Source organism: Salvia miltiorrhiza, chromosome 2 (genome assembly GCF_028751815.1).
Source record: "Salvia miltiorrhiza cultivar Shanhuang (shh) chromosome 2, IMPLAD_Smil_shh, whole genome shotgun sequence".
Lineage (NCBI taxonomy): Eukaryota > Viridiplantae > Streptophyta > Magnoliopsida > Lamiales > Lamiaceae > Salvia > Salvia miltiorrhiza.
The window spans coordinates 47,410,704-47,436,104 of NC_080388.1; the positions used below are offsets into that span (position 1 = coordinate 47,410,704).

The window sequence follows — 25,401 nt, forward strand, 5'->3', positions numbered from 1 at the left end:
GATGATTTTGATATGAGTTAGTTTACTAAAATTAGGGCTATGTGTATCTATGCTCTAATTTGTAAATTTATGGAGTATATGTGAGTTTAAATGACTAAAATTGATAGATATATGATGAGATTAAAGATCCATGTGTGTTTATAAAATTTCAAAGAGTTTAGTTTAATAAAAATTAGGATTTTCTTGCTTATGTGTCTATTAAGTGATTTGACTTAAGATATATGAAATTGAGCATGATATTAGTGTTTTAATATGTTTGATTAAGTCTATTGTAAGCTAAGTAAAATTTGGACTTAGTTTAGTTTGAATGAATTTTTGAGTTTTCATATTTTGAGAAGTCAATAAATGATAAAATGAGGTCTAATTGATTTATGACCATTATGTGAACGTTTGTCATGCTTTTGTTAAGAGTTTGCGTTGATACATGAGTTATCATTAGAGTTTAGTTTACTTGATAAAAAGGGGATTTATATGTGTAAAATGAGTTATATGATGTATGAGGTCATTAATGAATGATTGAGTGATTTTGAGCATGAGAATGAAGAGAGAATTGAATTGATGGTTCGTTGAAACGTTTTACTTGAGATTTGAGTTTATGATGTAAAAGAGGAGAGTCTAGATTAAGTATGATGAGTATTTTTAATGTGCTTGAATGTTTTTGAGTGTTATATGTGTTTAAAATAAGCTTTGATGACTTTTCTTGGATGGAATGTTGAGTTGAGCATTTAAGAGTTTGAGATGAGATTTTGGTGATTTTCGTAGGCCTACTGACCTACTGTGATCGACGGTTTTTCGATGTCAAAAAGCTTTGACAATTTTATAGTAAGTCCCTACATGAGTCTGGAGCACCCCTGTAAAATTTCAAGTCATTTGGACTTCGTTTACTATTTTTATAAAATACAAAACCTAAACTGCACATTTCTACCGAGAGTTGCAGAGAACAGGGGAAAGAGTCATTATTTTCAGTGACTTCCTGTGTAATCTAGCTTACCAAATTTTTATGGTATTAACCTTATTGTGTTAGCTAGATATCCACCAAATTTTAGCCCAATTTGACAACATTTACTATTTTTGATCCTACTTTTTTGATCCTACTTTTTTTTGACACTTGGAGTTTTTGATCCTACTTTTTTTTAAAAGAAACTAGACTCAAAGAGGTTTCTTTTAGTATAAATTACGACTCCAGGGGAGTTCTGTACAGAGTCTGGTTAAAGTTTGAAGTCGAGTCTGTGTAAAAACAGAGTATGTTTGCTGATGTTTGATTGTGTTTCTTATGTGCCTTTATGTGTTTGTGTTGCCTATATGTTTGAATGATAATTTGACGAGTCTTATATGAGAGATAAATCGAGACTTAGAACCATGATTTTCTTGAAACCTATCCTTGAGCTTAAGGATTTAAGATGAGTGGAGAGTCTATATAGAGTTGAATAAGGAGATAGAATATGAGATAGAGCAAGAGTTAAGGCATGAGGTTTTGTTAATGAGTTTCTAATCGAGATTCATTTTATGACATGAACCTTCGATGATGATGATGATCCCTGAAGACACGAGCAGAGCAAGGAAGTAAGTAACTCCGCTTTGACGGGAGATTTTGAGTAAGGTCTTCAGGTGGGCAATATTTTGAGTATATATGTTTATCATATGAGCTTTCTAAAATGATTTTATGATGTTATGAGATTAACAAATGTTTTGAGATAAATGATATTTGAGAACTGTTTGACTTGCCAATTTTTGATGTTGAGCTTGTGTGTTAACCTCTACTGATGAGACGAATTCGGTCCTGCCTCAAGCGGGATTTTGTGCACAGAGGTGACTGTGAGCCGTCTTCGGGTCGGCCGGTCACGGTACTTGAGAGGGAGGCCTACTTCTCAGTACCTTTGATGATAAGTAGTGGATGCGGTACATACATGATGAATGTTTAAACTGTGCAGTTACTTATTTATGATGTTGATTATGAAAACTGCATGCACAGATTCATTGATGCTAACTTATCTCTGTGTATTGCTGAGATGTGGCAAGCTTCAAACTTATAGCTCTAAGAGCACCTTTCTTGTTTTTCGGCGTTTGTCCACTGAGTATTATGTACTCACGCCTTGCATGTATTTCTAAATGTGCAGGCTAAGCGAGGAGTGAGATTGGTCTGGTGCTGGTGGGGGATCGTTAGATGACGTATTTACTTTATCGTATTTCCTTTTTATCGATAAAGTCTCGATGTGAAGTTACTTTGAATATGAATCAAGTAATATACTCACGGTTATGTGTCTTCATACATATAATCGGTTCGCCTTTTGCTGCGATACTCTGCATATTATGTTTCCTTATGAAAAATAAGCTATACCTATTTTGTTTTTGTTCATGAAATTCCTGATAATTAAAAAGTTATAACGACGTTGACGATTTTACCCTTGGGTTCATTTATGATGATTTTCCTTAGCATGCCTTGATGCAAGCTTCCGCTTGATGTTCGACCTATTCTTCTTATCTTTTATTCTTTTAAAAATAGTCGTATCGATACTCGTACCCCACTATCACTAGTGTTGGGAATCGGGCTGCGACACCGCCCCAGCTCAACTCACCCCTGCTTCAGAAGGTGCTCAACATCCCAAAGCTATTCTGACCGAAGAAGCTCCACCATCCCCTGAAGAGATCAAGAAGTATCGAAGATGGTTTGAACTCCACTCTAAGGAGAACATCATTGGAGAACCATCAGATGGCGTCAAGACTCGGAGATCAATGTGCAACCTCGTCTTCGACATCAACCAGAACTGCATCAACGAAGATAAGAATTTCAGCTGTTTCTTATCAACTACAGAGCCCAAGGATATTGAAGAAGCTCTGAAGTCCACTGAATGGGTCATCGCAATGCTGGAAGAACTCAATGAATTCAACCGGAATTCAGTTTGGGAGCTTGTGGATCGACCAGACGATGCAAAGGTGATTGGCTTGAAATGGATTTTCAAGAACAAGGAAGACAAAGAAGGAAACGTTGTGAGAAACAAAGCAAGGCTTGTGGCTAAAGGATACAGTCAAGAAGAAGGAATCGACTACGACGAGACATTCGCCCCAGTTGCCAGATTGGAAGCAGTCAGACTCTTCTTAGCCTTCGCAGCTCACAAAGGTTTCAAGCACTACAAGAATTGTGGTCATAGATGACGCAGTATAGACGACACGCAATGAAAAATGTCGTCTATATGTCAATAGACAGCATGTTTCCTCTTGTATGTTGTCTATAAGCGAGAGTTTACACGACATACGACAAAACACGTTGTCTATTATATGAATAGACGACAACAAATGGACCGCGTTGTCTAAAATATGCGGTCATAGACGACGCGCCATCTGCTTGTCGTCTATTCATATAATAGACGACGCAGTAGAAGTGATAGACGACGCGTTTGAGCGCCATGTCGTCTATGTGCATGGTGAGCGCTAATACATGACGTGCGAAGAAGGGCGTCGTCTTTAATATAATAGACGACACGCATACTGCGCGTCGTGAGTCTGAAATTTCAATCTCTCCCGCCGCTCTCTAAAATTAGGGCTAGGTTAGGCGTGTTTCCCACTCTCTCCCCTCTCTGAAATTTCAATCTCTTCTTCTCGTGAGTCTGTGATAGAGAGTCCGAGATCAGTCTGAAATTTCAATCAGTCGTCCACCGTCCGTCGCTCCTCCGGCGCTTCACCCACCGCAACACCTGACGCCTCCCCCCTCGTTGATCGATTTTGCCGCCCACCACCACCTCGGCGAATGGATTAGGCGAAGCCCTAGCCGCCGCCGTTAAGAGCCACCACCGGAGAGGGCTCGACGTCGCGAAGCTGTTGCCGCCACTCTACCTTCGCCTCGACGATATTCTGCCGCCCATCTCCGCCCCAGAGACATCCCAAAGCCGCCGCTAGGGCTCACCGTCTTCGACAAGCAGGTCGTGTTGTTCAAAGACGGCGATGGAGTAATTAGGTGTTACGAAGATCGTTGCCCCCACAGGTAACTCTGCTCTAGAGAGAGAGAGAGAGAGATCGAGAGATCGAGAGAGAGAGAGAGGTAGTGGGTTGATTTTGAGTGAATTGAGGTGGATCTAGAATTTGAGTTGAATCTCAGAAATGATTTCTACTTTCGAAGTAATTAGTTAATCTGCAGATTATTGAGGTTAATTAGGGTGAGATTAATGGATGTGCATAATGCTGGATGTAGTTAGAATTATAGTTCTAGATGTGTTGTGAGAAATAGCTAAATAATGCTTCTCAATTGTGTAATGTTCAGCATAATTTAGCTATGATTCTATGCAATTTTTGAAGGCTAGCAAAGTTGTCTGAGGGCCAACTCTATGATGGGAGATTGGAGTGTTTGTACCATGGCTGGCAATTTGAAGGAAATGGTAAATGTGTGAAGATCCCTCAGGTTTACTGTTATCTATAATAAATCTTAAAGTTGAAGCTGTTCAAGAAGTTTTAAGGCAGATGATTTTTTCAATCTTGACTAAACATGGTTTTCTCAACAGCTCTACCTGCTCCTGCTCCTGTTATGGCCCATGCAGTTGTCGAGACACCTGCTTTAAATGGCTCAGTCTCATCACCATCATTGGCACTCTCCAGATCAGTTTCTTCCCCAGGTGGAGTTCAGTCTCTGCTTGATAAGGCAACAGATGAGGGCTTGGTGATACTTCAATCTCCAAGGGTAAATATCCAATGATTCTTCTCTGTGAAGAACGATGGACTTTTCCGGGTGTTTGTGTCACTAACTTTATATTGGATGCAGGTTGGGTATTTTAAAAGATCCAGGACCATTAAAGGGGAGAAGGCTCCTCCATCTTAAAGATAAATATTCTGTTATATTTATATGAACAGTGGCTCGCTTGACATCAAATTAATTTCTATGCGCCACCATTTCATCGGACTAAAAAATTGAAGATGCCAAGAGCTTCCTATATTGCCAGAAGGTAATGTGCCTCAACCCCTCAATCTCGAGCTTTATTCACTTGTTTCGCATACTCTTCAACGCAGTTAACAGATCTTGTCGCATTTTTCACTGAGTGCCCATTTCTTCAGACTGTTTTGGAGCTGATATGCTGAATCGCAGGCTCATAAAAAATCGATTATTACGTGATATTTGTTGCTAATTAATCACTAATTGTTGAATAAATCTGAATATGTTCCCGGTGGTTTTCTGTTACAACTATTACTTTATCATAATTCATACACAAATTTATTTGACTGAATCAATCCTGTTTTTCTAGGATGAATCAAATGAATTGGGCGTATTTGGATGTTTGGAAAACGAAGATTCAACTGTGTGAGTGATAGACTGATAGATGTTATATCTTATGCAGGGAGTCTGTGCTTGGTTCCAAATGCTCATTGAGAAGCATTTTAACACCTCCTCATTCGACGTTTCTGTTGCGTTTTAAAATTGGACAATTGGACCTTGGAGTAGTTGTTTAGTAAGGGAATATGCTAAAGTTAGAACTAATGAATCTATTGAGATGAATATGGATAAAGATGTTATCCGATTTAAAATTAGTGATCAAAGTCAAGAAGGAACATCCTTAAATAAAAGGAAAGCACTGACAAAAAAGTCAGACGTGTCAAGAAATGCGAAGCTCAACGAACTTAGGTTTTATCGGTTGAAAGCAAAGAAGAAAATAAATTCTCCAAATCCTGAAGTTAGGATAAGGTACAAGCTTGAGAAGGTAGGCAAATATTCCTTTGGTTCCTGCTGCTGGTTTCTTGGATTACTTTACTTGCTAAACACTTTTCATATGCTAATTTTCTTGTACTCTGTGTTTCTTTTAGGCAAAGAGAAAAGAAGGGTGGTTCATATGATAGCGATGCTAAATAGTCAAATTTTCTGATCTTCCTGTTTGTATTATCAGGTAGTAGCTGAGGAGGTAGAAGATGAGATATCTGATGAAGAATCTGAAGAGGAGTCTGAAGATGAATCTGAGGTCTATATTCTAGCCTGTTGCTGCTTGGGCAGTGTTTCTCATTCAGTTAGGTTTATTCCAATGAAATGGCTAACAATTAAACATTTTCTGTTGACAGAAAGTGAAAGGACCCCAGAGATGCCATGCTTGCTGCCAAGAAGATCTTCTTCACCCCGGATGAGAAGATCCAAGGCGCCACCGCCGATGAACTTGACACAACCGTGCTCTTAAAAATTGGGTGGTAAGCAATATTCATTATCTACTAATTACGTACCTCTCTTTCTTTCATCTATTATTGCGAAACATTTGTCAGGTTATGCTTGTTATTTATTTTTGTGCATCCATATGAAGTATGTTGAACTCAACCATATGTTCTAGAAGGGTTAATTTATTAGTTAAGATGATACCTTTCTGTGTTTAGTTTGATGGTAATGTAACTTGATATTTCCTGTCTAATTTGTTCATCTTTTACTGTACAGGTGACCAAGGATTTCTTAACTCGCATTTCCCCGACTTTGCAAATGCACGCCTTTTTTACCCTCATGCGTCTCAGGAGGAATTATGGAAATTAATGATAAAGAATAGCGCATAGACGACACGCAACTTTCAATACTGTAGAATGATAAAGAATATTTGAAATTAATGAATGACTTTTTTATTATTCATGTATATGTTTTAAGTTATTTATTATGAATTTTTTGATTTAGTAAAATATTTATTTGAAAAAATAGAAAATTTAAATATAATTGCAAAACTAAAATAAAAAATTAAAAAATTCAACGAATAGACGACAGGACGCATGCGCGTCGTTTATCAGCTAATAGACAACATGCGCATGCGCGTTGTCTATTAGCTAATAGACAACAAACGCAAGCTAATAGACGACGCGCATACGCGTGTTGTCTATTAGCTAATAGACGACGCGCATGCGCATGTCGTCTATTAGCTAATAGACGACGCGCATGCGCATGTTGTCTATTAGCGCCTTCAATAGACTACACCCACATAGATGACATGCGGTTTTTAAATAGATGACACGCTTCGCATGTTGTCTATTAGCATTTTTCTTGTAGTGAAGGTACACCAAATGGATGTCAAGTGTGCATTTCTTAATGGGGTGCTCACAGATGAAGTCTATGTAGAACAACCTCCTGGATTTGAGGTTGCTGGACCAGAAAAGGTGTACAAGCTGAAGAAAGCGCTCTATGGGTTGAAGCAAGCACCAAGAGCGTGGTATGATACTCTCTCTGAGTATCTGATTGAACAAGGCTTCAAAAAGGGATCTGTGGACAGAACTTTGTTCACTCTCAAAGAAGGAGAAGATCTCTTGCTTGTTCAAATTTATGTCGATGACATAATCTTCGGATCCAAATCCGAACGCATGTGCAATAAGTTTGCTGACATCATGACGAACAAATTCCAAATGTCCATTATGGGAGAAATGAATTTCTTTCTCGGATTGCAAGTCAAGCAGACCAAAGAAGGAATACTGATAAGCCAGTCCAAGTATGCCAAGGAGCTGATAGCTAAGTTCGGTATTCAGCACATGAAATCAGTCAAGATCCCAATGAACACAAACTGGAAAGTTGATGCAGGTTCAGAAGGAAGCTCTGTCTCTTCGAAGAAGTACAGAGAAATCATTGGATCTTTGCTATATTTGACTGCGAGCAGACCAGATATCGCATTTGCAGTCGGGGTTTGTGCAAGATATCAATCAGATCCTAAGGAAGCTCATTTGGATGCAGCTAAACGGATTCTGAGATATCTCAAGGGCACACCCAATTTAGGATTGTGGTACCCAACAGACGACGACATCAAGCTCACCGGATTTTCAGACTCCGACTTCGGTGGATGCAAGCTTGATCGCAAGTCAACCTCCGGAACATGTCAATTCCTAGGCAACAAACTCATCTCTTGGTTTTCAAAGAAGCAGACTTCAGTCGCCACCTCTACAACTGAAGCTGAATATGTTGCTGCCGGAAGCTGCTGCTCACAAATCCTGTGGTTAGTCCATCAACTAAAGGACTATGGGATCGAGGAAAAGGAAGTTCCTATCTATTGCGACAGCTCCAGTGCTATTGCAATCTCCCAGAATCCAGTTCATCACACCAGAGTCAAACATATTGAGATTCGACATCACTTCATTCGTGATCATGTCGAAAAGAAGAATATCTCTGTGGAATGGATTCCCACTGCTATTCAGAGAGCGGACCTGCTGACCAAGGCTCTTCTAGAAGAAAGGTTCAATGATCTTTGTGCAAAGATCGGCCTCATCAACCCTAAAGAGTGATGCTGTGTTTGAAGATTTTCTCAAACAGTCATGCTGACTGGTGGTCAACCAACTGCTGCTTCTACGATCGCCGACGTGGAAAGCAATGAAGTCCAAATGCTCATCTGAAGAAGAAGTCATCCTGATGATTCAACCAGGATCACGTGGTATCAACTGACTACTATGTTCAGTTGATCAGTAAGTATTTTAAATGCTTACCTTTTCTAAATTAGAGCTTTAAGTGTTCAGTTCAAAACCTATTCTCTAACTGATCAGTTTCTTTCAAAAACTTTAACTGATTGTTGGAATTGTTGGAAAATGGAATATCCGATAAGGACAAGAATTTTATAAAAAGAAAATCTGTTTTGATTGAACTTGTCCTGATCTTTTTTTGCCAAAAATCCTTCCAACCTTCTTGCCTCTGCAATAAAATTTCTAGAAACGCTCATTGACATGACATATGTAATGATGCTTTTCAAAGTCCCTCGCAGTGACGGCGGACGCGAAATTTTTCTTCAATTGCACTTTAGGCACAATTTTCGAAAAACCTTTTCATCTTCTACATGGTTCACATCTTGTCTATTTATACACCATGCTGTCTTCACGATTTTTCTGCAACAATTAACAACTCTCCACAGCCTTCACTGTGAGAAAAAGTTTCAAATTTCTTTTTAAGCAGCAGAGAAAAATTGTTCCGACTAAAGGAGAAATCTATGACTGCAAAGTCATGGAGTGGAAGAATGACACTCATAGTCTTGGTCTTCACCGGACCCTTCCACTGGATCACAACGTCTCTCCGACGTCAAAGTTAGCTCTACCCTCACTTGTATCCAGCGAAGCGAGTGTCTTCCATCCTCATGCCCGGCACATGGATTGGAAGTTCCTGTCTAGAATATGGACAGACTTCACCTGTATCTCAGGAAGCTTCTCACCTTATGGTGAAGACTCCATGTGGTGCAACAGCAATGCGTAGAAGCTCATTGCCATCCGGCGCAAAATCGACAGTGCTAGTCCTCACGACTGCCACTGATTCGATTCTTCATCTTCACATCTTCTTCTCCCCCATGTATGACGATGGCATGTTCTGATCCAATTCTTTCATGAACGCCTCGCCATACATTTCCTTCGTTTCTCCTCCCCTCCTCTCGCACTTCTAATTCATCTCTTCTCGTCTGTCTCCTCGCTCTTCGGATAGTATGTATAGTTGCATCTCATGATTATCTCTAACGATGCTATGCATACTTTCCTTTCCTTCACACTGCTTTCCATCATTCCTCTGTCTCTCCACCTTCTCCGTCATCTCTTTTTCATCCTTCTCCACCCACTCCTGACGTCCTCTCCTTCTGCAATCTCGGGACCTCTCCTCTTCTCACAACTTGAGAGTTGGAGTTGTTGTCTCATTTGATTTCAGCTTACATGGTCATCTCTCTTTTTGATGTTGCCAAAAAGGGGGAAAGTTGGGAAAGTAAGAGTCGGTGAGTAATCTTTTTGAGAAGGTTACTCCTGTCCTTATTTCTTGACTGTAGATGGGATAGCTATGGATCACCAGAAGGATGACGTTTCAGATGAGACCTCAATTCAACGGAAAACAAGTGAGAGTGGAACAAGCTTAGGAACATGAAGACACGAAGACAGAAGATGAAGATCAAGAAGTTCAAGGCGCAGCCAAGCAGACTGCTGGAGTCCATGGTTTATCCATGATGTTTTTTTTGTTCTTTTGTGTTACTCCAATGTAAGTCTTGCTCTGTACCTCGACTGATGACTTATCAGTCCTTTTAATGAAATGAACTTCTTATTGATCTCACCCTGAAGACAATGACTCTTTGTCCAGGCTCTGATTTATGGTTTTTCTGTCTTCTTTAAGTTCTGTGTTTAGAACTGTTTTCGTTCTTGCCCTGAGTACAAGTTGTTTAGGTTCTATTGTTAAGGGGGAACTGTTTTCACCCCTCGTCAAGAACTTGTACTGAGAGCTCAGTCTTTTTATTGTCTAGAACTGCTGTGTGGTTTTGGCATCATGAAAAAGGGGGAAATTGTTGGGAACCTTGTGAAATATCCTAACCCTTGTTTTGATAATACTAAAATTCATAGGACTTAAATGTAATAGACTAGAATCGTTTTGAACTCAAGTGTTAGAGTTCGTTTCTAGTATAGTTGCGGTGTCGAAGACTGAAGACTGAAGACTGAAGACTGGAGTTACCAACTGAAGTATCAGTTGAAGAATCAGTTGAAGACTGATTATTTAATGCGCGCCATAGACTGATACTAAAGTTAAGTATCAGTTGAACATTCCTCCTAGGACTGATCTTCCAACGTTCAGAGGAAGCCACGTACGCTCAAGTACAGCCGCATTAAATGCAGAGATATCTTCATATCTTATCTCTGCAGAGGTCATTCCTATCTGGTGGCTACTTTTCAGAGATGTCACATCTCCTGTCCTTCAAAGAGAGCCGTTTCCACACAGACAAGGAACCTCGAAGATTGAAGCCTCAGCCCAAATTCGAATTGCTCTCCAACGGAAGAAATCTTGAAGACGATTTACGCCAATGGGTCTATTCAAGAGTCCTCCTACAAATAGCGCTCGATGATCACTTCAATCTTCACCGATTCAACGACATAAGCTGAAGCTCTGCCGAAATAGCTACTCAGCCTAAAGCTTAACCGCTCAAAGCTTGAATCGAAGAAGAGAATTCCAAAGCCAAAATCAGTCACTGCTGATTACATACATTCTCTTAGACCCTAGGCATATATTCTGTGTACCCAGAAGCCAAAAGGTCAAACTTGCTTCAAAGAACTTGTTCTTTGTAAGTATAGTTGGCACTCGTTTAAACCTCTCCCCCATAAGAGTGTTTGAGTGACTCGGAGATTCAGGAAGGTACTCTGAACTCTGAAAGGGAAGTCTGAGCACGAGGTGTGCTTAGCAGGGAAATCCTATACGAGTTGTGTAGGTGCTGAAATCCTATACGAGTTGTGTAGGTGCTGAAATGCTATACGAGGTGTGTAGGTAGGGAAACCCTACGCGAGGTGTGTAGGTGCTGAAGAGAGTTTATCTTCAGTTTACGGTTTGCAGTGCACCAGGCAAGCACTTGCGGAGTGGATTGTTGGTTTGATCAACCAGCCGTGGAAGTAGGAAAGAGTTTTTCCGAACCACGTAAAAGTCTCTGTGTTATTTACAGCTTTCAGTTTTACATTCTTAACTGTGTTATTTCAATTGATAAAACTGAACACTGACTAACAGCTAGAGAAACCCTAATCCAACTATCTGCTCCACCGAGGCTATTCGAAACTAAGTTTAATTTCCGCTGCGTGTGATATCAATCTGACTGAACTATCCTCTGATAGTAAGGAAGAGTGATATCATCTCTATCTTTGCAAACACGACTGAAGCCCTTACGTGGATCAGTTAAGTTTCAGTGACTTAACTGATAACTCTTTACTGAAGAGCTTTCAGTATCAGTCGTCAACCCTGTTGGTCAAAACTAATTTCGATTAAACAGGTGTCTGGTTTGCATGAAAAGTTTCTTTTCTATCTCTGACTGAGATCCCTCTGATTGAGGTTGGTAGATAGATTAAAAATAGCCTATAGGTGTATTCCTCCCCCCCCCCCATACACCTATTCGAGACCCCTCGGACCTAACAATCGGGAATATGTTCATATAGTTATTATGCCCAAATTAGACCTCTCGAGTTTATTCATTCATGCTTAGATCATCTTACCCCAAATCAGAATATAAACTTAGCCAACCATAACGTAAATAACACAAGCAAAAGATATAAAAGAAAACATAACTGGAATTGAAATGACTTAAATGAAAATGAAAGTACATACGGCCGAAAGTGCCGTGCAAAACATAAAATGGTAAAGTACTAGAAAATTGCCCACAGCCTGGGCTAACTCTGACTCTCAAATAATGTACAACTAGACGGAAAATCAGCCTCCTCGGCTTGTGAAGCTCTTCGGGTATTTATAGGAGTCATTAGGGTTTGAAGGCCCAGCCCATGACTTGCGGCCGGATCCATGCAAGCATGGATGCATATCCTTTTTCAGACCTAATCTTCATGAAGATATATTTCCTTTTGGATAATGTAGTGACCCGCTCTTTTATCAGTATTTTAATTACAGTATTGTGTGTTAAATTTTCTATCTGCCAGTAATTGAAGCGTTTTATGTTTTCATCTATGTTTATGAATTTCGTATTTTGGAGACAGAGTCACTACACTAGCAAGCATGCAATTATTTATCTTCGCGTGTTTAAGACCGCAATAAGAATCTTTGAGTCGATGAATAATTATTATTCAAAGGTTGTAATACCCCGGATTTTCGATCCTAGGTTTCACATGATCCTATTGATATTACTAGGATATGATAGATCCCCGATTCCCGGTTAAAAATAATAATTATCCTAGCGATGATTTAATGAGTGTTGATGCCTAGGTTTTCTCTTAAGAAAGTCGGTAAATAAGAAGATGATTATTATTATTTTTTCAGTGTGTTGTTGTTTTCAATAAATAGGTATATTTATTTTCATTTCAAAGTATGAAAAGCAAAGTGGGTGTTTTATGGTCTTGGATGTTTATTACTAGGATATGTTTTATGGTCTTGGATGTTTATTTTGGTAGAGTTTATTGGGTGAAAAATCGTGCATGATGTAAAGCTGCGAATCTGCCATAAGCACACTGCTCCGGCAGTATTTTGCAAGGCGATTTCAGCCGTCCAAACGGTGCCCAAAAATTCCAAATTAATTATGTATCATATTTTATATGTTTTCTACACTATGGTATATTTTCAGAATTTTTAGAGCTCTTATGATTTATTTATGAATTGTTAAACATCACTGCCCGTCTGGAATGCATTTCTGGTAAACAATCTTTGGGAGGCCATAAGTCACGTTTCAATCGGTAAAACCCTTTGAAACATTAATATGATACTCTAGACTCCCTTATCTTTCGTTTGAAACTGACCTCACTATTTTTGGATGAGGGAAATTCCCGGTATAATTCTTTGAAGTCTAGTTCTTATTCTGTGTATCCTCCAGTAGGTTTTACAAACCTAGGACTTTGAGGTGGCAAAGGCCAACCTAAATCTTTGATTCTCAAGCCCATTTTTATATTGAATATCCATGACATGTTGGGAACTTATTTGTTCAATTGTAGAATTTTTGGTAAAGCCTAAAGTGGTTTTTCTGAATTAAACTTTGAATCTGCCGAACTTGAACTCTTTTTGTGCACTGAACTTTGGATGTTAATATCTCCTAAACCATGAATCTTCTTGGGGTAAATTCAACTGGAGAGTGTCACGCTCTCTCCCTAGTTTTCAGATTGACCCTTGGAGTTCCAAGTGGCCTTTTTTAATGGGAGATATGAATTTTTAAAGAAGGCCCATTGACTTGGTTCTAATCTGGAAATCTGAAATTTCCAGATTTTTGCTTGTTAAGTACCCATCTTTGAGTGGGCATATCTTGCTCGTTTGAACTCTGTTTTATTCAATTCAAATTGGAGAATGATCCTTGAAATGTCTAGTTTCTAGAATGTCCTTTGGAGCCTCATTTAGAGATCCGAGGCAGAATTGGTGTCTGTTGCAAAACAGCCCCTTAAGAGCTCAAGTTGTTGAATTATTTTCTAAGTTTGAAAGTTGGTTTTAAAGGATGTTTCATGAAATATTATGTATATGTGCATGACGAGTTTGGGATATGTTTTGTGCAAAGTTTTCATTAAAATGAGTGAGTTAACCTAGATAAGGCATCAAGATAAGCTAACGTATGTAAAATGCATAATCCCTAGTTCGATTTTGCGTTGTAAGTCCGGGAATAGGTTGACCTAGAGATCCAAGTAGACAACGGTTTTTGTTATCCATGATATGTGCTAAGAGTTAAGAACTCGTCTTGTAGGAATTGGTTCACAGGACGGTACCACCGCTTAAGATCACCTCTCTTCCACACTGAGGATCAGGTAGGCATTACTTTACTATACGTATATAGAGATCCCCTGTGTATCGTAGGCCTCTTATACGAATCAATGCATGAGATGATTTAACTGTTAATTTCAGTTTTATATATCTATCAAACAAGTTTAATGCTACCGTTTGAACAAGTTATTTCGTTACAAAATCTTTGAATTAAAGTTATTTCAAGTGTTGTCTTGCCATAAAATGTTTCAATTTTAGTATGATATCTATCTGCTTTGGCTTTGCCAATGATGTAATCGAATTCGGGTCTTGAGCAGTTGATAGCTATCCTGCCTTGACTAGTGTACACCAATGACCGTGAGTCATCTAGCGGGTTGGCCGGTCAAGTGTTCGTGAGAGGTGGCCACCTCTCCGACACACAGTTCCAGATATGATAAAATACAAGAGAACTTAGTCTGATCAGACGAACTTTAAGAATCACAAACGAATTTAGTAAGCTTGGGCCTATTTCACAAAAACTCCCTTGTTGTACTGTTTATGATGGCATGACAATTTACAGTTTTATGATGCATGTATTTTATATTTAGGCATACGTGCCCACTGAGTACTCTCGTACTCAGCCCTGCATATATTTCTAAATGTGCAGGTTGAGCAGTGGCTGATGGAGATGAAGTGAAGAGCGGAGCTTTTGTCATAGGTTAAATGAATGAACTCTTGGATACATGTCTTCATACATGTAATCAGATTATGTTATTCCGCTGCGTACTCTTAGGTTTTATGTTCTTTCAGTTAAGCCAGTTTTATCTGAACCTACAAGTCTGTTCGAGTCTTGTGACTAAACATCAGGTGTATTATAAATTTTCCCTTCTTTAAACAAATTTTAGTTCGATCCTCTATTATTTGTTCACCCCATTTTTTCGCCGTCGATAACTGTGTCCTTAGTTACATTTTCCTGGCTTATTTATCCTTAATTAAGTCCGATCATGACAGAAACTCCCTTTCTATCGCCGTCGATAACTGTGTCCTTCGTCGCGGCTTCCCGACTTAGTTATCCTTAATTAAGTCGAGTAGGGTCCGTGACAGAGTGGTATCAGAGCAGTTCGTTTGCTCTGAATCCAAGAGTTACCCAGTTAGTCCTAAATTTTATATCAGTTTGGAAGAGTCAGTCGACAAAAGCTCAGCACTTCATCGCATCGTCACGCTCAACAAGAAAGAAAGAGGTAATAATTTACGAACGTTGAAAGTTCACGTTTCATACGAATGTGCTGATGCTTACTTTTCAATGTTTATGCTTTATTAATTGATTTGATATCTCAATGAACTTAGATGCGTTAAGAATGCATGATCACTGTTATGAGAAGAACAGTAGAAACTAGAAACTCAGTTATCTTTCACTATAGTCATAGTGAAGAGCCAAGAAAGAGGAAGAAAATCAAATGTCACTTGAAGAGACACGAGAATCCAATGAGAAGGTATGCAATAAGATGAAAAGAAGAGTGTCACACACGAGTAAGTGACACGGGCATAGCTCATTATTCGGGCTGTTCACACGTGACAGAATACCGAACCAACTATTGCCTTACCCGACCAGAACTTAGTTGCGACATTGCTCTCAGCGATGAGAGTGACTTATGCAATTAGCTCGGTGGTGTGATGAGCTAATACTCATTTCAAATCCCTCAATTATCACCAGTTACGACATGAAGAGAACCTTCATGATTTATGTTCGAATTTCAGAGCTAGGCTCACGAGGGGTTATAACGCTTTGTGCATGATTCTTTAATATTACGATTAGAACTATTAGCCAAACGGGTACTCAAGGAGTTTGAGGATATTGTTAAACCATACATATTGTTTGATAAAAGACATGATATCTAGCAAAATCAGTGTTCGCAGCGGAAAAACAACAACTCGAGCATATGTATGACGACATATACTCCGCTCTGAATTACTCTTCCTAGATCGACAAAAGCTCCGCTTGCACACCACATCCCCGATCACAGCTCAACCTGCACATTTAGAAATACATGCAGGGCTAAGTACGAAAGTACTTAGTGGACACATGCCGAAATATACATATATGCATAATATTTTATTGTCAAGCCTTTTAACAGTAGTAAGATACGAGGGTTTTCCTTTAAAGACTCGTATTTACCAAAATATCATTTCTTTCATAAATAACCCGGGCAGGCATTTTAACATCATTAATCACCATATCAGTAAACTCGTGCCGAGAGGTAGGCCTCCCTCTACGGACACTGTGATCGGCCAACCCGCTAGATTACTCACGATCACAAGGGTGTACACTAATTCCGAAGGAATTTGCGGTCCCATCCAGAATCCGAATTCGATTAGCATCAGATAGGTAATTAATAATAAAACATAAAGCATTTAGGCATTGACAATATCATTCAAAATCATAAGCATAAAGTTGTAATAATTCTATAATATGGTTTTAGTTTTCGTAAGAAAGCCTCACCTGGTAGTGGTGACTCACGGCTAAGCCTTAGACTCTTGCGTTCAACCTTGATTCGGGAAAGAATAATGTAAGGTCTTAGTCCGCGAAAAATCTAACATAATTGAGGATGCGTAATGCAATTATGCACGGCTCATATTCCTTTTTATTAACCAATTAACCCAACTAGGTTTCGTCCTATGAAGTCAAGTGATTAACTACGTTGATTCGTTCTCGTTAGGGAGTTCTAACTGTTAGTGAAGCATAATAATCCCTCTTTGTGTAAGCAAGGGAAGAAAATAACAAGGATTTTGAAACACCCTAGGTTCTCTTCTCTCTTTCGCGGTCCGCTTTGCTTCTTCGCTCTCTGCTCTGGAGGTCAGCCCTGGCCTCTAAGTCATCTCTAGCTGAGTTAGCTCTGCGGCGAAGTGATTCCTCGGGGCGGAACGATTCCTCTGATGAAAGTGATTTCTCTGGCGAGGAACGATTTCTCTGGTGAAGTGATTCCTCTGGCGAGGTGATCCCTCTGGTGGTGTGATTCCTCTGGCGAAGCGATTTCTCTAGCGAAGCGATTCCTCTGGCGACGCGATTCCTCTGGCGACGCGACTTTTCTGGCGACGCGATTCCTCTGGCGAGGCGATTCCTCTGGCGAGTCGATTTCTCTGGCGAAGCGATTCCTCTGGCGACGCGATTCCTCTGGCGACACGACTTCTCTGGCGACGCGATTCCTCTGGCGAGGTGATTCCTCTGGCGAGTCGATTCCTCTGGCGAAGCGATTCCTCTGGCGACGCGATTCCTCTGGCGACGCGACTTCTCTGGCGACGCAATTCCTCTGGCGAGGCGATTTCTCTGGCGAGGCGATTCCTCTGGCGCCTTGACTCCTCTGGCGCCTCGTCTCCTCTGGTCTGGCCATTCCTCTGGCCATTCCTCCGGCCATTTCTCTGGCCATTTCTCTGCTCTGGGAAGAGCGATGGGGAGTCCAGTTTTCCAAAACCAGAATTCTCCGTCCTTATCTCGCCTCTATTCTCACTCGTATACAAACCTTAAACTCTACCTATGTGAGCACGCTGTGATTATCTTGAAGGGAACACGGTGAAGGGAGGAAAAAGGCCGTGTCTTACCTTGAAAGTGCAGCGAGGATCTTGGTCTTCTCTTCTCCGTGGAAGGCGTCGAGAGAGTGATGGAGCTCTTGCAATTTGCTGTTGGATTTCAGAGTGCCGAAAGGAGTGAAAGGGTGGCACAAAGGGGTTGAAGGGGAGTTTAAATAGGGGAGCTCGGCTGGTGCACTCGAGTGCCTAAGGGGAGGGCTCGGCTGGTAGCCCTGCCATGCGTGGAGTAGGGGAGACCCTTCAGTTGCTCGCCCAATGGAGGGGCTGCTGCTGCTGTTGCTGCCGTACTGTGGAGGTGGAGTGTGGCTCTTCGGCTGCTGCCCAATGGGAGGAGCTGCAGCTGGCGTGCGGAGGGGCGAGGCCTTTCGGCTGCCCAGCCCAAGGCTGCTGCCGTGGCTGCTGCTGCTCTGGCGTGGAGGTGGCGTGCGGCCCTTCGGCTGCTCGCCCAATGGGGGCTGCTGCCGTGGCCGTTGCCCACCTCACCCTCCTTCTTCCCTTTCTAATCCTAGGTGTAGCCGATGTAGAGAGGTAGAGAGGTGTAGAAGTCGTGTGATGTGACCTAAGTGAAAGATCTAAATAAAAACCTCTCTGTGTTGGTTCCTCCGAAATAGAGAAACGGGTTTCGTTTTTGCTAAACGATAAATGCTAAATTAAATCCGTAGATTTAATTCGTTCGTTATTCTAATACTTAAATTAAATCCGTAGATTTAATTATCCTCAAAGTCGGAATTAATTCACGACTTGATAAATCATGCGAAGATAAACTCCATCTTGATAACACAACTTAGCTAAGTTGGTTATAACTCGGATTAATAATCATTCATCAACTCAAAGATTCTCATCGCGGTCTTAAACGCGCGGAAAAAAAAAATAAAGCATACTGTTAACTAAGTGACTTTGTTACCAAGATTCATAAATTCAGAAACATAATAGAAAACATAAAACTTCAGTTACTGGCAGATAGGTAAATAAACACACAATACTGTAATTAAAATACTGATAAAAGAGCGGGTTACTACATCCTACCCCTCTTAACAAAAATTTCATACCGAAATTTGCATATCTATGTAAAAAGGTCTGGGTATTTTTCTTTCATTTGATCCTCTAGTTCCCATGTTGCCTCTTCAGGTCCATGGTGTCTCCATAAAATTTTGACTGACGTGATCGATTTATTCCTCAACTCTTGCACCTTTCGGTCCAAGATGGCTTCCCGTCTTTCCTCGTACGTCAGGTCTGGGTTAAGAATCATTTCCTCTTGGTGGATCACGTGTTTGGGGTCAAACACGTACCGTCTCAACTGTGATACGTTGAACACATTGTGGATGTTTCCAAAGCTAGGTGGCAATGCCAACCTATATGCTACGGGACCTATTCTTTCAAGGATCTCATAAGGTCCTACAAAACGGGGTCTTAACTTACCCTTAACACCGAATCTAACGATCCCTTTCGAGGGTGACACCTTTAGGAAAACCTTGTCTCCAATTTGAAATTGTAGTTCGGTTCGTCGGGTATCAGCATAAGACTTCTGTGTGTCCTAGGCTTCTTTAATCCTTGCTCTAAATTGGCGGATGGTCTCGATCATTTCGCTTACTGCATCTGGCCCAAGGATTTTTCTTTCACCCACTTCATCCCAGTAAAGTGGTGATCTACACTTCCTTCCATAAAGCGCCTCGTAAGGTGCCATCTCAATGGTTGCCTGGTAACTGTTGTTGTAGGCGAATTCGATCAGTAGCTACACTGATTCCCAACTTACTCCTCGGTCTAGCACTACTGTCCTCAACATGTCTTCAAGGGTCTGAATTGTCCTTTCCGATTGTCCATCTGTTTGAGGATGAAAAGCGGTGCTAAAGTTCAATCGTGTTCCTAACTCTTTCTGCAAGCTGATCCAAAATCTAGAAGTAAATTTTGAATCTCTATCCGAGGTGATGGATATTGGTATCCCATGAAGCCGTACAATCTCACGGATGTACAGTTGGGCTAGTTTCTCCGATCCATGGGTAATTGGAATCGGTAAAAAGTGAGCGCACTTCGTGAGACGGTCTACTATTACCCAAGTAGCTGTGTTACCCCTCTTCGTCTTGGGTAAACCCGTCACGAAATCCATCGCTATGTGCTTCCACTTCCATTATGGGATTTCCAAAGGCTGTAATTTCCCATATGGTCGTTGATGTAAAGCTTTCACTTGCTGGCATGCAAGGCAGCGCTCTACAAACGAGGCTATATCTCGTTTCATCCCGTCCCACCAAAACTTCTGTTTCAGATCTTGGTACATTTTGGTACTCCCGGAATGAGCGGTATAGGGCGTGTCATGAGCTTCACTCATGATCTCGTTCCTGAGTTCCTCGTTGTGGGGTACACACATCCTTCCCTTTAAAAGAACGGCGTTATCCGTTGCCTCTTGGTAGTCTCCGGGCGTGCCTGTTCGGATCTTAAGACGAACTTTCTCTAAGATTTCGTCCGCTATCTGGGCACTGATGATCCTTCCTCTGAGGTCTGGGGCGGCTACCAGAGTTGCAATGATTGCTTTCGTCGTTGCTGGTGGCTGAACCACTTCCAACTTCAATCTGTCGAAGTCCCTTATGAGCGTGTCCTCTTGAGTGAGAAGAAGTCCTAACTCGGATTGAGTTTTACGACTTAAGGCATCAGCTACTACGTTAGCTTTCCCTGGGTGGTAATTGATACTGCAATCGTAATCCTTCACGAGTTCGAGCCATCTCCTCTGTCTCATGTTCAAGTCCTTCTGCTCGAAAAAGTACTTAAGGCTCTTGTGATCAGTGAAGATTTCACATCTAACTCCGTATAGATGGTGTTTCCAAATCTTCAAAGCATGCACAATTGCTGCCAATTCTAGGTCGTGAGTGGGGTAATTCAACTCATGTGGCCTTAGTTGTCGCGAAGCGTAGGCGATGACCTTCCCTTCCTGCATCAACACAGAACTTAATCCATTTTTGGACGCGTCTGTGTAGATCAGGTATTCTTTATCGGCTGTTGGAACTGCTAGCACTGGTGCAGTTGTCAATTTCTTCTTTAGCTTTTGGAAGCTGGCTTCACACTCTTCGGTCCATTTGTACTCGATTCCTTTGCGAAGTAGTTGCGTCATTGGCCTTGCTATCTTAGAGAATCCTTCGATGAATCTTCGGTAGTATCCTGCTAAACCTAAGAAACTTCGGATTTCATTAGGGGTGGTTGGTGATTTCCACTCGTGCACTGCTTGCACTTTGGCGGGGTCTACCTTGATTCCATCTACTGACACGATGTGTCCTAGGAACACCACTTCTTTCAGCCAAAATTCGCACTTGCTGAATTTGGCGAACAACTTCTCTGATCTTAAAGTCTCTAGGACGATTCTCAAATGCTCTTCATGTTCTAGGTCACTCTTAGAATAGATGAGGATATCATCTATAAACACTAAGACGAATTTGTCTAAGTACGGATGGAAAACTCGATTCATGAGATCCATGAATACCGCCGGTGCATTGGTTAGACCAAATGGAATGACTATGAATTCATAGTGGCCATATCTTGTTCGGAAAGCGGTCTTGGGTACATCCTCTGGTCTGATCTTCAGCTGGTGGTACCCTGACCTTAAGTCTATTTTGGAGAACACACTGGCTCCCTTGAGTTGGTCAAACAAATCATCTATCCTCGGGAGAGGGTATTTGTTTTTGAGCGTCAGTTTGTTCAACTCTCGATAATCAATGCACATTCTCATGGCTCCATCTTTCTTCTTGACAAAGAGTACAGGCGCTCCCCAAGGTGAGACGCTAGGTCTGATGAAACCTAAGTCCAAGAGTTCTTGTAGTTGGACCTTCAATTCTTGCAATTCCTTTAGGGCCATCCTGTACGGTGCCTTTGATACTGGGGCCGATCCAGGTTCTAGGTCAATGGTGAAATCTAGTTGCCTGTCTGGGGGTAGTCCTGGCAATGTTTCTGGAAAAACATCCAGAAAATCTCGTACTATTGGCACATCTTCCACCCTCTTGTCGCTACCAGCTTCCCCGTTTAGGTAGACGAGATAAGCTGTGCTTCCTTCCTTCATCATCTCCTTTCTGGCTTGTAGTGCGGATATCATTGGTACTCTCTTCTTCATACCGATGCCGTGAAATTCCGTTGGTTCTTTTCCGGGTGGTCGAAGGGAAATCTTCGTTCACTACAAAGGATGGTGGCGTAATTCTCGGCTAACCAGTCCATTCCTAAGATCATATCTACGTCCCACATAAGCAGAATATTAAGATTGTTTGCTACCATCTTAAGTTCTCCCATTTCAAATTCTACGTTCGAACAAACATGAGTGGTAGTAGATCTTCCTCCTGATGGTGTAGTGATTCTTAAGGCACACTTAGCTCGTTCTGATTCTATTTCTAAGGTGTCTACGCAAGGGGCTGAGATAAAAGAATGCGAAGCACCAGTATCGAACAGAATCATAATGGAAAAACCTTTAAGCTTGCCCATACCTGCCAGGTTTCCCTGGTTTTTCTCGGGCTGGTTTTGGGTGATAGCAAAGGCTCTTGCTTGCTGCGGCAGTTGTTGCAGCTGTTTCTGTCGCTGTTGGTGCTGGTGTTGTCGCAGCCCAATTCCCGACACTAGTGAAGTGGGGTACGAGTATCGATACGACTATTTTTAGAAGAATAAATGATAAGAAGAATAGGTTGAACATCAAGCAGAAGCTCGCATCAAAGCATGCTAAGGAAAATCATCATAAATGAACCCAAGGGTAAAATCGTCAACGTCGTTATAACATTTTAATTATCAGGAATTTCACGAACAAAAACAAAATGGGTATAGCTCATTTTTCATAAGGAAGCATAATATGCAGAGTATCGCAGCAAAAGGCGAACCGATTATATGTATGAAGACACATAACCGTGAGTATATTACTTGATTCGAAAGGAAACAAAGTATTTTTAATCATCAAGACTCTATCAATCATAACGGCAATATTAAATATGATCACATCGATTGAAACGGTTCCCCACCAGCACCAGACCAATCTCGCTCCCCGCTTAGCCTGCACATTTAGAAATACATGCAGGGCGTGAGTACGTAATACTCAGTGGGCAAACGCCGAAAAACAAGAAAGGTGCTCTTAGAGCTATAAGTTTGAAGCTTGCCACCTCTCAGCAATACACAGAAATAATTTAGCATCAATGAATCTGTGCATGCAGTTTTCATAATCAACATCATAAATAAGTAACTGCGCAGTTTAAACATTCATCATGTATGTACCACATCCACTACTCATCATCAAAGGTACTGAGAAGTAGGCCTCCCTCTCAAGTACCGTGACCGGCCGACCCGAAGACGGCTCACAGTCACCTCTGTGCACAAAATCCCGCTTGAGGCAGGACCGAATTCGTCTCATCAGTAGAGGGTAACACACAAGCTCAACATCAAAAAATTGGCAAGTCAAACAATTCTCAAATATCATTTATCTCAAAACATTTGTTAATCTCATAACATCATCAAATCATTTTGGAAAGCTCGTACGATATACGTATACTCAAAATATTGCCCACCTGAAGACCTTACTCAAAATCTCCCGTCAAAGCGGAGTTACTTACTTCCTTGCTCTGCTCGTGTCTTCAGGGATCATCATCATCATCGAAGGTTCATGTCATAAAATGAATCTCGATTAGAAACTCATTAACAAATCTCATGCCTTAACTCTTGCTCTATCTCATATTCTATTTCCTTATTCAACTCTATATAGACTCTCCACTCATCTCAAATCCTTAAGCTCAAGGATAGGTTTCAAGAAAATCATGGTTCTAAGTCTCGATTTATCTCTCATATAAGACTCGTCAAATTTTCATTCAAACACATAGGCAACACAAACACGTAAGGCACATAAGAAAATACCATCAAACATCATCAAAACATGCTCTGTTTACACACTGACTCAACTTCAAAAATTAACCAGTTCTGACTCCGACATCTCCTGGACTCAAGACTCATACCAAAAGAAAGGTCTTCGATTCTAGTTTCATATAAAAAAAAGTAGAGTCAAAAACTCCAAGTGGTTTGGGAGATATGACTGTTTTACTACAGTCTACCATATTCGGCAGTTTTGAGCAATCGAAAACTTTGATTTTTGAAAAATAGTAAATGTTATCAAACTGGGCTCAAATTTGGTGGATATCTAGCTAACACAATAAGGTTAATACCATAAAATTTTGGAAGGCTAGATTACACAGGAAGCCACTGAAAAGGGTAATTTTAAACACAGCCCCCAATTTTCTCACTATAGCCCCTTATTAATAATAATAATAATAATAATTATAATTTTACAATTATAGCCCCCATTTAAAGTTTATGATAAATTAATAAGTTTTTAAAAATTAATCTGCGTACAATCTCTTAACAGATAAATCACGTATAACCTCATCCTGATTCTTAAATAACCCTAATAATTCCATCACCATAGCCCCCAACTCAAAATTTTAAGTAAAAAAAAAACGCACAGACGCAGACACAGAAAGAAGAAGACGCAGGAAGGCATAAGGAAGAACAAAGTTCAACGTCATCTTCATTTAGTTTATCTTGGGATTTGACGATATTTTGCTTTTTAAGATGCATAATTTAAATGAGAGTTATGAACACGAAAAAAGTCATATATTGGAGGTATGTATAATTTTTTTTTTCCCAATCAATTTAGTATATCATCAGAGACGTGATCATGATTTGATTTTCTACTTAATAAGATCAAAAATATAAAAATGGTGTGTGATTTGTGTTATAGCAGGGGAAGTTTTTTCCTTAACTTTTATGGTGCTTGTTAATGGTTTTCTTTACTTTTAATTTATGGAGGAGTTCTGGAAATTTTATTCTCACTATAAACATCCTTCGTATCCAAATAAAGTCTATAGGGCTAAGTTCTTCGTATCTAAATTCTTCACCTACAAGTTGTAATAATAGAGTCTCTTCTGTATTTCAAAAGGCAAGATGCCAATTGGCAGATTAAATATTTTTTGCTTTTTTGGATGTTATATATTGAAGACACTAAAAAAGTTCAACTATTTGTTTTATGGTAATGCAAGGTTTGTTCTTAGCTCTCTTAGCCTCGAACTGATCAGACAAGGTCTTCTCCCTAGCCTTCTCAGCCTTAGACTTGTGGATGCTCTCCTTGACAATACGTTTATTCTTGAAAACTTTACACTTGAGCTTTTGAGTTTGTGTGAAAAAAAGCAGTAAAGAGAAATGAGCTTAGTCTGCTGCTGCTGCTTACCAGAATTTTGTATATTCTTCCTGCTCTGCTGTCTTCAAAACTCTTTATAAATTTTTAGATTTTGCTTCTTTATAACATCTCAGCTCTTCCAAAAGCATTTCATCATTCAAATTGTTACCATGTTTTAGTCCAAACACTTGCATTTTCGGTAAATATATATCCATCCAATCAAAAGCAAGATTTCATAAAACAAATCACATAAACGTGAGTAAGATTGCTTAAGGGGTCGAGATTCATCATACAAGTTGATTCCCTAAAAACACATTGTTTTTATTGTCTATAATCTATATATTTCCAATCATATTATTATTCAAGAAGCAGCTACACCAGTATATCACAAAAAACCAACTGAAATAGATGCTGGAGACACTACTAATAGATAAACAAGAGCCTACTTATAAGATAAGGGCACCAAAGTGGGCTAAATTAATCATATGTTGTATGTTCAATGTTGTGAAAAGCTTAAGCTACATCTGCGATACGCATCTCCAATGAATCAGCTTCATCTCCGTCAGCAACAGGGGAC

The 25,401-nt window shown here is 40.3% G+C and overlaps 4 long non-coding RNA genes across 4 annotated transcripts; 3 read left to right on the plus strand and 1 right to left on the minus strand.

Annotated features, from left to right (window-relative positions):
* Positions 1–3,517: 3,517 nt before the first annotated feature.
* LOC131011775 (uncharacterized) lies at positions 3,518–5,812 on the plus strand. Its single transcript, XR_009097105.1, has 5 exons — positions 3,518–3,979; positions 4,291–4,669; positions 4,751–4,931; positions 5,322–5,681; positions 5,785–5,812. It is a non-coding gene; the product is annotated as an uncharacterized LOC131011775 (long non-coding RNA).
* A 219-nt stretch (positions 5,813–6,031) lies between these two features.
* Positions 6,032–6,576, plus strand: LOC131011776 (uncharacterized). Its single transcript, XR_009097106.1, has 2 exons — positions 6,032–6,156; positions 6,395–6,576. It is a non-coding gene; the product is annotated as an uncharacterized LOC131011776 (long non-coding RNA).
* Positions 6,577–14,067: 7,491 nt separating this feature from the next.
* On the plus strand, positions 14,068–14,978 carry LOC131011777 (uncharacterized). The gene is made up of 2 exons (XR_009097107.1): positions 14,068–14,130; positions 14,733–14,978. It is a non-coding gene; the product is annotated as an uncharacterized LOC131011777 (long non-coding RNA).
* Positions 14,979–22,353: 7,375 nt separating this feature from the next.
* Positions 22,354–23,826, minus strand: LOC131011778 (uncharacterized). The gene is made up of 2 exons (XR_009097108.1): positions 23,167–23,826; positions 22,354–22,658 (listed from the first exon to the last, which is right to left on the minus strand). It is a non-coding gene; the product is annotated as an uncharacterized LOC131011778 (long non-coding RNA).
* Positions 23,827–25,401: the final 1,575 nt, after the last annotated feature.